The 11,187-nt window shown below is 38.5% G+C and overlaps 1 pseudogene; it reads right to left on the bottom strand.

The window, feature by feature from the left end:
* Nucleotides 1-3,631: 3,631 nt before the first annotated feature.
* LOC110213221 (superoxide dismutase [Cu-Zn] pseudogene) lies at nucleotides 3,632-4,128 on the bottom strand (annotated as a pseudogene).
* Between the last annotated feature and the right edge of the window lie 7,059 nt (nucleotides 4,129-11,187).

The following is an 11,187-nucleotide window of genomic DNA, read 5'->3' on the forward strand; positions in this document are numbered from 1 at the left end:
GAAAATGAAAATTGGTTCCAATGTGATTGCTACATTAGGGAATGATTTAAGCATAATGTAAATTCTGCATTTGCTTTTATAGGGAGAAACATTGAGAAAACACAGAAAACTGCCCCATTTCACAGTGACTGACAAACTTCAAGCTTTTCAGCACCCAGTTTCACAAGGAATTTACAGGGATTTGTCAACATGAAGTGTCATATTTATTTTTTATCATCTGTTATGGTAGAAACTAAGGGTAGAAGAGGGTGGGTCACCCAGGTCCAGGAAGTAGGCCCAGCAGTAGGCCAGGATGCTGACACGTTTGTAGTATTTATGTGCTTCTTAATTATTTTAAGAGCAGCTAGGTGGCTCAGTGGAAAGAGCAGTAGGCCTGGAGTCAGGAAGACCTGAATTCAAGTACAGTCCCAGACACCTAGTAGCTGTGTGGCTCTGGGAAAATTATTTAATCTCTGCTTGCCTTAATTCACTAGAGAAGGAAAAAGCACACCACTCCAGCATCTTTGGCAAGAAAACCCAATGAATAATATTGGTGTGGTATGGTCCACAAGATCAGGGAGACTTGAACACAAGTGAATAACATTAAACTGTCTGACCATTTTTATTAGTTTTTGTCCTTTTATGTATCCCTGAGGAAATTTTTGAGCCCTGTCCCCCAACTCCATTTTTCTCATGAGACCTGTGGGTTTTATTGCACAATTTTGCATAGTATAATGCTTTGGGGAAAATGCATATGTCTCCATAGAGAACAACTGACTGCACTTAATGGGCTTAAAGTATAAAAATAGTGAAAAGGTTGGATAAGTAAAGAAGGGCATTGAAGGCCAAATAGAGGATTTTTAATTTGTTCCCATAAGTGATAGGAAATCCCTGGAGTTTGCTGAGTATAGGACGGGAGGAGGAGAGAAGAGGTGACATAGATCTGAGTTTTGTGAATATCATTTTGGTAGCTAGTAAGTGCCAGATTAGAATAAGGAAGAGACTTGTGGTAAGCAGACCAACCAGGGGCCTCCTGAAATGTTCTAGGAATGAGGAAACGGGGGCCTACACCAGTGTGGTAGCCAGAGAAAAGAAGACCACATACCAGAAAGATGTTATGAAGATAAAAGTCAATGAGCTTTGGCAAGCATTTGAATCTCGGGAGTGAGAAGAAGGAGTTGAGAATGACACCTTCCTTGGTAGCCTCAATAGTATTAGGGAGGTTAGGAAGAGGGGACAGTTAGGGCTGGGAGAGAAAATTGACTTCAAATTCTTTAGAGTTTGGGAAGTGCTTTACATATATTATCTTATTTGATCACCACAATACCCTTAGGAAGGAAGTGTACAAATATTATTCCCACTTCACTTAATTAAAAAATTGAGGTTTACAGAGTTTGGAGAATGATCAGATGTTACATATAAAACTAGAAGAGACTTCAGAGTTCATTGAAATCACTTCTTTTTACAGATATGGAAACTATAGACAAGGAAAGAAAAGTGATAGATTCTCCAAAGGGCAATAAGGTGGTGGTGGAAGGAGAAATAAAACTCAGGCTTTCCTGATTCAAAGGCCAAAAAGCCTTTACACAGGAGAAAGCAGCTCAGTCTTTGGTACTTCCCACTAGGTCACTCTGAACTTGGTATCTAATTAGATTAACTCAGAAAAATTAGGGAAAGACTTAGATTAAAGTAAGGATTCATTCTGGGCAGAGCCCACAACCAATAGATAGGTAGATAGCAAGACAGAGAGAGAGAGAGAGAGAGAGAGAGAGAGAGAGAGAGAGAGAGAGAGAGACAGAGAGACAGAGAATTTCTTAAGCATCTGCCATATACTGTGCTATCATCATGACCATGACATGAACTGAAAACAGTATTAGTGTTTGGCCTTCTAAAATAATTCCTTATTTACTGACAAGAGATTATACTAAAGAAGAAAATATATTGATGAAACATACATATATATATATATATATATATATATATATATATATATATATATATATATATATATATATATATATATATAAAATTTAAGATTGTCCATGCTGGGAAATACAATAATGATGACGATGATGATGATGATGATGATGATGATGATGATAGCCACCACTTATAAAGTACTTTAAGGTTTTCAAAGTGCTTTGCACATATCCTTCCATATATATTTGGTCCTCACAACAACCCAGAAAGGGAAGTACTATTATTGTTCCCGTTTTACAGACCAGAAAGGTTACATTTCCTGATATCATACATCTAGAAAGTATCTAAGGCAGGATTTTTAACTTGTATATTCCTGGCCCCCATCCCCCATTCTGTCCAGTATTCCACCTATGTGTCTCAAATTACTTTGATCATGTATGCATAGGCAAATTAGTATTATGAAGAGGAAGGAACCTATACGTATGGTTGTAGAATCATTCTTAAACAAATTCAATCAATATGTATTAAGCATCCACTGCAGGAAAGGCATACTGAGAGTCAATGAAGGCAATAGAATAACACTATGCTGTATCTGGGCTTTCATTGGGCTTATAAAGAACAAAAAGGTCCTTGCCCTCAAATGGCTTAGAATTAGTAGAGTAGATTATAGATGAACAGAAATAAGTTTAATATAAGTTACAATAAGTACATAAAAGGAATGCAAAGAATCATGAAATTGCAAGAAAGGAGAGATCATTGCTGGCTTGGTGGATCAAAGACTTCCTGGCAGAGATTGAATTTAAGCTGGATCTTAGAGGCTGCATAAGATTTCAAGTACCAGAGATAGGGGTTGGAGATATTGATAGGGTAGTGTTCCAGTCCTGTGGAATGGCTGGAGCAAGGAAGTAATGTGATAAGCAGTCTGCATTGGGGAGATTAATCTGATCAGAGTATGTAAGGGGAATTGGAAATCCAGTTAGGAAGATTCTACAGAGGCCTGAATAATAAGGGTCTGAACTAGAGTGGTGGTAGAGTGAATAGAGAAGACAGTTGTCAGTGATAAGCATTGATTAAGCATGCACTAAATGCCAGACATTGTGGTAAAAGCTAGAGATGCAAAGAAAGGTAAATATACAGTCCCTGTTCTTTTTCTTTGGAATTTAATAACACTAAAAAGGAAAAAAAAAGAACATTTCCATACACAAGGTAGAAAAGTGGATTTCACAAGAAAATACAAATCTCATGTACACACATATATCAGAGTCAATAAATATTTATTAAGCACCTACTATGTGCCAGGCACTGTGCTACGTGGTGAAGATATAAAGAAATGCATATGACAGTCCCTTTAATAAACGAGCTATTGGGAGAGACAACATATAAACAAAGTTGAAAAGCTGAGGAAGAGTAGGAGGAGGGGAGGGAAGAGATTACCTTGCCCAGGGGCAACAGAACTACTCACTGTCTCTAAACACACTTTCTTGCTTTCCTTGCTCTATTATCTATAGCCAGAAGAAGGAAAGATCTGAGGAGATGAGAGTTTCAGAGCTGATTTCATCTGGAAAAATGAGTTTCTAAAGATCATTAAGTTCAGAAAAGCATATGGGTGGAAAATAATGAGGTAAATTCTCTGAGAACCCTCTTTAAATGGTGGACAATCATGAAGAGGAGAGTATGAGTGTGTGTGTGTGTGACTTCAGAGTGGTATTTAATGGTCTTGCCATGTATGTTACTATATGTAATCATCAACATCCTTGTGTTCCTTTGTGTGTGAGTTATACCCTAGGAAACTGATTTGCTTAGCAATCCCAATTATGCCATAAGCTAGGTGAGGTCCAGCATTTCCCACCTTTTCACTTTCTGCACTTCCCTTTACCCAAGTCATCAGCTTTCTCTTGGACCACCATAGTATGGCCAATTGAACTGAAAGCTCAATTAGAGAATCTTTGATAGACACTGCTGCCACACCATTTTGTCGGTAGTCATACTGCCAAGGTTTCCAATAGGTCTCTCTGTATCATTTGATCCAATACGTGTTTTTTAGAATAAGGGTTGAAGTGAGCACCTGCACTGGTACATCCTTGATGTACCAAATTCATGGACATGGAATCCATGATTTTCTTTAGCTAATCCTTTAACACTTCCCAAGAGTTCCACAGGCTCCCCAAGCTGCTTCTGCTCAAAGAAGAGCGTACCTTGTATGGGATTGTTGCCCTTCAAAATGCACATATTTTTTCAGTACCAGATTGCACTGGCAAGTAAGAGCATGCAGCCTCTCCACATCCGAGATGGATGTCAGTAGAGAGAATTTATATTTGTTTCTGAAGAGGATAGAGAACCACTAGAGTTGATTGAGCAGGAGCATGACATGGTTGGAATTATGCGTTAGGAAAATCGTTTTGGCAGCTGAATGGAGGATCAACTAGAATGGGGAGAGACTTGAAGAAGGTAACCCATCTGGAGACTATTGCAATCAAGCATGAGGTGATGAGGTCCTGCACTACAATGGTGGCAGTGTCAGGAGAGAGAAAGTGGGCGTATTCCAAAGATATTGCAAAGTTGAAATTCAGCAGCTTTTGGAAAATGATGCATATGGGGGAAGGGACAAATGATGATGTAATATGGAAATTATAAGTCTGAGGGACTGGGAGGATGGCATTGTTCTCCACAGCAATAAGGCAGTTAGGAGTGGATGAGGATTTAGGGGGCAAGACAATTGATTCAGTTTTGGATATGTTGAGTTCGAGATGTCTTCTAGTCATCCAGGTCAGGATGTCTGACAACCAGGGAGAGATGTGAGACTAGAGGTCAGCAGTTAGAGAGGCAGATTTGAGAGTCATTAGCATAGAGACAGTAATTAAATCTATGGGAGCAGATGAGGCTACCAAGGGAAATATAGAATGAAAAGAAAAAGCAGCTCATGGTAGAGTCCTATGGGACATCCATAATAAGTGTCTGTGACCTGGATGAGGACCCATCGTAGGAGACTGAGGAAGATGCCTAGTACACAGGAAGTGAAATGGGAAAGACTGGTGCCTTGAAAATCTAGAGAGAAGACAATATCAAAGAGAAGTCTCCACAATGTCAAAGGCTACAGAGAGGTCAAGAAGAATGAGGACTGAGGAAAGGCAATTTGGCAATCAGGAGAACATTGGTGACTTTGGAGAGAACTGTTTCAGTGGAATGATGGAAGCTGGATTGTCAGGTATAAGAAGTGAGAGGAGGGGAAGTGAAGACATTTACCATAGAGAACCTTTTCAAGGAGCATGGCCACAAAGAGCAGAAGAGATATAAGATGACAGTTTGCAGGGTTAGATTTATCAAGTGATTTTTTGGTTTGTTTGTTTTTGGTTGTTGTTTGGTTTGGGTTTTGCTTGTTTTCTGAGGCAAATGGGGTTGAGTCACTTGCCCAGAGTCACACAGCTAGTGAGTGTTATGTATCTGAGGCCAGATTTGAACTCAGATCCTCTTGACTCCAGGGCCCATGCTCTAACCACTGTGCCACCTAGCTGCCCCTTGTTTTTTTTTTTCTTTTTTTTTTTTTTTGGCTAGGCAATGGGGTTAAGTGACTTGTCCAGGGTCACACAGCTGGTAAGTGTTATGTGTCTGAGGTCACATTTGAACTCAGGTCCTCCTGAATCCAGGGCTGGTTCTCTATCTACTGCTCCACCTAGCTGCCCCATGCCCCTTGTTCTTTTGGGGTTTTTTTTGTTTGTTTGTTTTTAAAATGGGGGAGACATAGGCATATTTGTAAATAGTAGAGAAACAAGCAGTAAACAGGAACAGACTAAAGATAAGTGATAAAATAAGGATGACAGTAAGGGCAACCCAATGAAGAAGACAGGAAGGACTAAAATCAGTGGTGCCAGTAGAGGATTGGGTCTTGGTAAGAGATAAGGGCACTTCTTCATGTGAGATGAGAGTGAAGGAAGAGACAGTGGCAGAAGACATCTGAGAGATATGAAATGAGGAAGAGGGGAGAAGAGGAAGCTTATGGTGGATGGCCTCAATTTTTTCAGGTTTGGAGCCAAAAAAAATGCTGCATTCCCTACCAGTCTGTCACTTCTCTGTCTCCTCCTAGGGCCCACCTTAATTCCTCTTTTTTATTCTTATGTTTTTTTTACAAACTGACAGAAGTCATAAGGGTAAAAGGCACAGGGACAACTGTGTATGAATTTCATTTCAAAAGACTAATGCCTCTTCATCTTCCCACTATCTTCCAGATGCTGGTGCCTAGGACAGAACCTAGATCTCCTACCCTAGCCCCAACTTTAAAACTCAGCTCCCTTCTCCAGTGGTATATCCTTACCACAAAGAAGTTTCTCTTCTTTGGAGAACAATATCTACGTTGGGTCCATTAGTAGAAGTGGTGACTGTTTTCAGAATTCTCCATTCCCTTAAATAAACAGTATCACCTTCTGAGCAAGGCATTTCTTCATCTCTAAGTTGCAAGAAATGAAATTGAAAAATGGCCTGTCAATGTTGTAAACATGTGAGCTTTTATCGTGGTCATCAAGAATGAGGGATGAAATGTAGGCCTGAAACCAATCAGTGTCAAAAACTATCCCAAATAACCTATTAAAAGGGAGCACTTTGCAGAACCCATCTCAATATTTTTTTTTAAATAGGCACCAAGTCCCAGCTAAAATCCCACTTTCTACAGGAAGCCCAGGAAGCTATTTCTTCCCAGTGCTTTAACATCAATGCTTTCCCTCTGAGTTTGACTCCAAGATATTCCATATATAGACAGATAATTAGGTAGATAGATAGAGAGATAGATAGATTAGATAGAAAGATAGACAAACCTATAGATGGATGGATGCAATGGATAGATAGATAGATGATAGATAGGTAGATGGATAGATAGATAGATGATAGATAGGTAGATGGATAGATAGATAGATGATAGATAGGTAGATGGATAGATAGATGATAGATAGGTAGATGGATAGATAGATAGATGATAGATGGATAGATAGATAGATGATAGATGGATAGATAGATAGATGATAGATAGGTAGATGGATAGATAGATAGATGATAGATAGGTAGATGGATAGATAGATAGATGATAGATAGGTAGATGGATAGATAGATAGATGATAAATAGGTAGATGGATAGATAGATAGATGATAAATAGGTAGATGGATAGATAGATAGATGATAGATAGGTAGATGGATAGATAGATAGATGATAGATAGGTAGATGGATAGATAGATAGATGATAGATAGGTAGATGGATAGATAGATAGATGATAGATAGGTAGATGGATAGATAGATAGATGATAGATAGGTAGATGGATAGATAGATGATAGATAGGTAGATGGATAGATAGATAGATGATAGATGATAGATAGATAGATGATAGATGGATAGATAGATAGATGATAGATAGGTAGATGGATAGATAGATAGATGATAGATAGGTAGATGGATAGATAGATAGATGATAGATGGATAGATAGATAGATGATAGATGGATAGATAGATAGATGATAGATAGGTAGATGGATAGATAGATAGATGATAGATAGGTAGATGGATAGATAGATAGATGATAGATAGGTAGATGGATAGATAGATAGATGATAGATAGGTAGATGGATAGATAGATAGATGATAGGTAGGTAGATGGATAGATAGATAGATGATAGATAGATAGATAGATAGATAGATGGAAAGACCAACTGATCTATAGAAAGACAGACCGATAGACAGACAGACATAGAAAGACAGATAGACCTTGTTTGTACATTTATGTCATTTCCCAACATATGAGTTGCTTAAGGGCAGGGACAGTGTTTTGTTGCTGTTTGATGTTTGCCTTTTCCTTTATTTGTATCCCCAGGGCCTAGCACAGTGCATGGCATATAGTAATTGCTAATAAATGTTTATTGACTTAATTCGATATGACTTTGAAAGAGATTTGCAAGATCTGAAATAGAACATTCAGAGGAAAATTAAAAATAACTTGAAGAATTTCATCTTTTTTTTCCCCCCACTAACTTATCATCATCTACATAGAACTTGGCCACACAGTGAAAGGGTAAAAATGGATTCATCATGAATTATGCACCAAATCCAGGATGGGCACCTCCTCCCTGTAACTAGGGCTATTGGCACCAACTCCCACATCCTTGCTTCCCTGTACCAAAAAAGGGAGGCTTCCTGCTGTTTGAGATCCAGGATAGAAGCGTTTGAGAGAAATTAACAGAACTCTTTCCCTCCTAATGGTAGAACCCAAAGCCCTGACATTATTCACTGGCTTTGCCATGGGTTTGAAGAACATCAAGTTCCCTAAGCATTTTGCAGGTGTCTTAGTTCCCTGAAAGATATTTCTGACATTTGAAAACATTTTTTAAATTTTTTGAACGGAAAAGCTCAGTTCTTAGAGAAGTGTGTTTTTTGCACTGTTCTTTTTGCATCAACTGTCTCAGAATGGACTTTAAAAACTAAAAATAACCTCCATTCTGGATACCATCCTTGAAAGAGAAATGTGATAAAATGGAGCACCCTCAAATGATGCAAATGCGGCTTTCCGGATCTAGGCTTCTGATAGTTACTATGCAGAGTGGCTTCAGTGAGATTGATGTCATTGTTCTCCAAAACCATCTGAGTAAGAGAAGTGATCTGAGTAGGAACAGTAGAAAAGTAAACAAAGCTGAGATAAGAAAAACCAAAGTCACAAATCCTGGACAGAACGTGTCAGGACCAAACTGCTTTGTTATACCTCATTAAGTCATATTTAAGTCGCTAAAGCTTATGGGATTTTTCCTGTTGTAATGGAAAAAGAATATAATACCTTTCCTCTTTTGTTTTGCTTTTAATAATTCACAGTATACATGGAGCATTTGGGCTCAATAATCCTTTGTGAGTCTGGAGACTGCTATAAAAGATTCAACAAACTTCTGACAAGGAAGAAGAAAACCTTGTGGAAAGAGCCATTGACCAGTGAAAATGGTAAACATAAGAAGACTACCACTTCCAGGGCCAGATGTCCCTCTCTATCCCTTTCTCCTTATCCTTTATCTTTCGCCTCCTGCCCCAGTAGAATGTAAGCTCCCTAAAGGCAGAGACTCCTTCCTTGGTTTGTGTTCTTAGTTATCTCAAATGCTTAGCACTGTGTTAGCCACATAGTAGGCACTTCATAAAAGCTTGTTAAATTGAACCTGTGGCTGATTGTTGTCAGTAATGGCTCTTTGGAATTGAAAACCACTCCACTTCCCCAACCTCATCTTATATTAACTTCCTTTAGCCAACAGAACTACTCACTGTCTTGAAACACATGTTCTTGCTTTCCTTGCTCTATTCTCTATACCTGGGATGTTCTCACTTCTCTTTTTACTTTCAAACCTCCTATCCACCTTTTAAAACCAAACACAAATGCTCTAGCGCAAGAAAAGGGTCACTGACTCTGGAAACAGTGAGTGTGGGTTCAAATTCTATTTTTGAAGACTCCTATCTTTGTGATGTTGGCATTTAGCATCTCTGAACCTCATTTTTCCTCATCTGTAAATGAATACTTTGAAATATATGGGCTCTGATGTCCCTACCAGCTTGAGATTTATGATTCTATTGCCTATGACTAGAAACCTGTCCTCAAGTAGGCAAGATGCTAGGAACACAGTTTAGAAGGATGAAAACCCTTGAAGGAAGGGTCTACTTTCATTTTTGTCTGTGTATCCCCAATATCTAGTATAATTCCTTGTCACAGTTTAGGGGTTTAATCAGTGCCCCTTGGATGAATGAATGAAGCTTGTCCAGTTGGCCCCTGGGAGTGCTGATTCAAGAAGCAACCTTACTTACTTATTAGATACAATGAGGCATTAATATTTCTCAGGGACTCCCAAGCTGAAAAACAGGCTTAGGTCTAGGCTTTCTTGCCCGTGGACATAAGAAGCACATTTGAGAATCTTTGTGTTGTCACAACTGTAATTTATCTCTGACCCTTTCCTCCCTCTTACTAGATATTTGAACTCTGGCCCCAAATCATTCTAAATATCTCTTATGATTTTTGTTAGGTTTTATCTCTAGAAGAATTCATGTGTATATTGGATCTCCTGTTTCTAGGGTAAACTGAAAATTGTCTCTGGCTTGGTAGGCTGGTAGCACAATGTTGGGCTTTTTTTTTCTGTTTATTAAACCACACTCTTTTCCTGAACTTCTTTTTAATAAAACCTCTTGAAGCAAACTTTCCTGCATCCCAGAAGGACTCAAGAGAGTAGTTTGGTCTGTCTTATGATAATAAAACAACATGTTGTGCCCTGTGTACTTTGGGGAGTAATAGTGGGTTAACTAAAATTATAGTTTCTCTCACTTTATAGACTTGAGTCTTACCTAATTCCATCGTTGAACTTTAGCATATCTATATTGAATTTGGGGGGAACATTTATTTCCAGGTCTTCGTAAACAGTGTGAAAGAATACAAGAGAATTAACTCTAATACAAATAAATCCAAAATAAAATATGCATATTCTGTGGCATAAGGGAATAGCTTTCATCTTCACAGAATAGTAAAAATACCAAGTTATCCTGGTAAGCATCAGTTTTGTTACCAGTTATAGCCGTCCCTTCCAATCTTCACCCAGAGTCCTAGAAGATGGTGATCTTCTTGGATAAGTATTTGTTCATACTTTAGGGAGCCATATCAAGACGTGATATACTGCTTTTTTCATTGTTCCAGGAGACATTAAACTCTATTGGACTTTTGGGATATTCATTAGGTCCCACAGCCCAATGATGGCAAAAAAAGGAAATATTCTCCAAATCTCCTGATTTTTATCTTCTCTTTCTACCAATGAGTGTTTTCTTAATGTTATCTTTAGTTAGAAGACCATTCAATCAGAATCTTGATTATGAGGCAGTGTGGTACAACGAAAAGAATACTCAGAAGTCTGAGGACCTGTGAAACTCATGCATCTATGGGCAAATCATTTAACTCTCTGGACCTCAGTTTCCTTAAATCTAAAATGAGAGGATTAGACTAGACAGCTTCTGTGTTTCCATATAGTGCTAGGGCAATAGTCTTGATATCGTCTAAGTTTGAATGGGACTTTACAGCTTCCACTATGCTGTTTGCTGTTGTTGTTCAGACATTTCAGTTGTGTCTGACTCTTTATCACTCCATTTGGAATTTTCTTGGCAAAGATGGAGTCATTTACCACTTCCTTTTCTAGCTCATTTTATAGATGGAGAACTGAGGTAAAGAGTTAAGTGCCGGGCATAAAGTCACACAGCTAGTAAGTATCTGAGGCTTCATTTGAACTCAAGAAGATGGGGCTTCC

The sequence above is a fragment of the Phascolarctos cinereus genome, unplaced genomic scaffold, assembly GCF_003287225.1.
Source record: "Phascolarctos cinereus isolate Bilbo 61053 unplaced genomic scaffold, phaCin_HiC Scaffold_1;HRSCAF=81, whole genome shotgun sequence".
NCBI classification, from domain to species: domain Eukaryota; kingdom Metazoa; phylum Chordata; class Mammalia; order Diprotodontia; family Phascolarctidae; genus Phascolarctos; species Phascolarctos cinereus.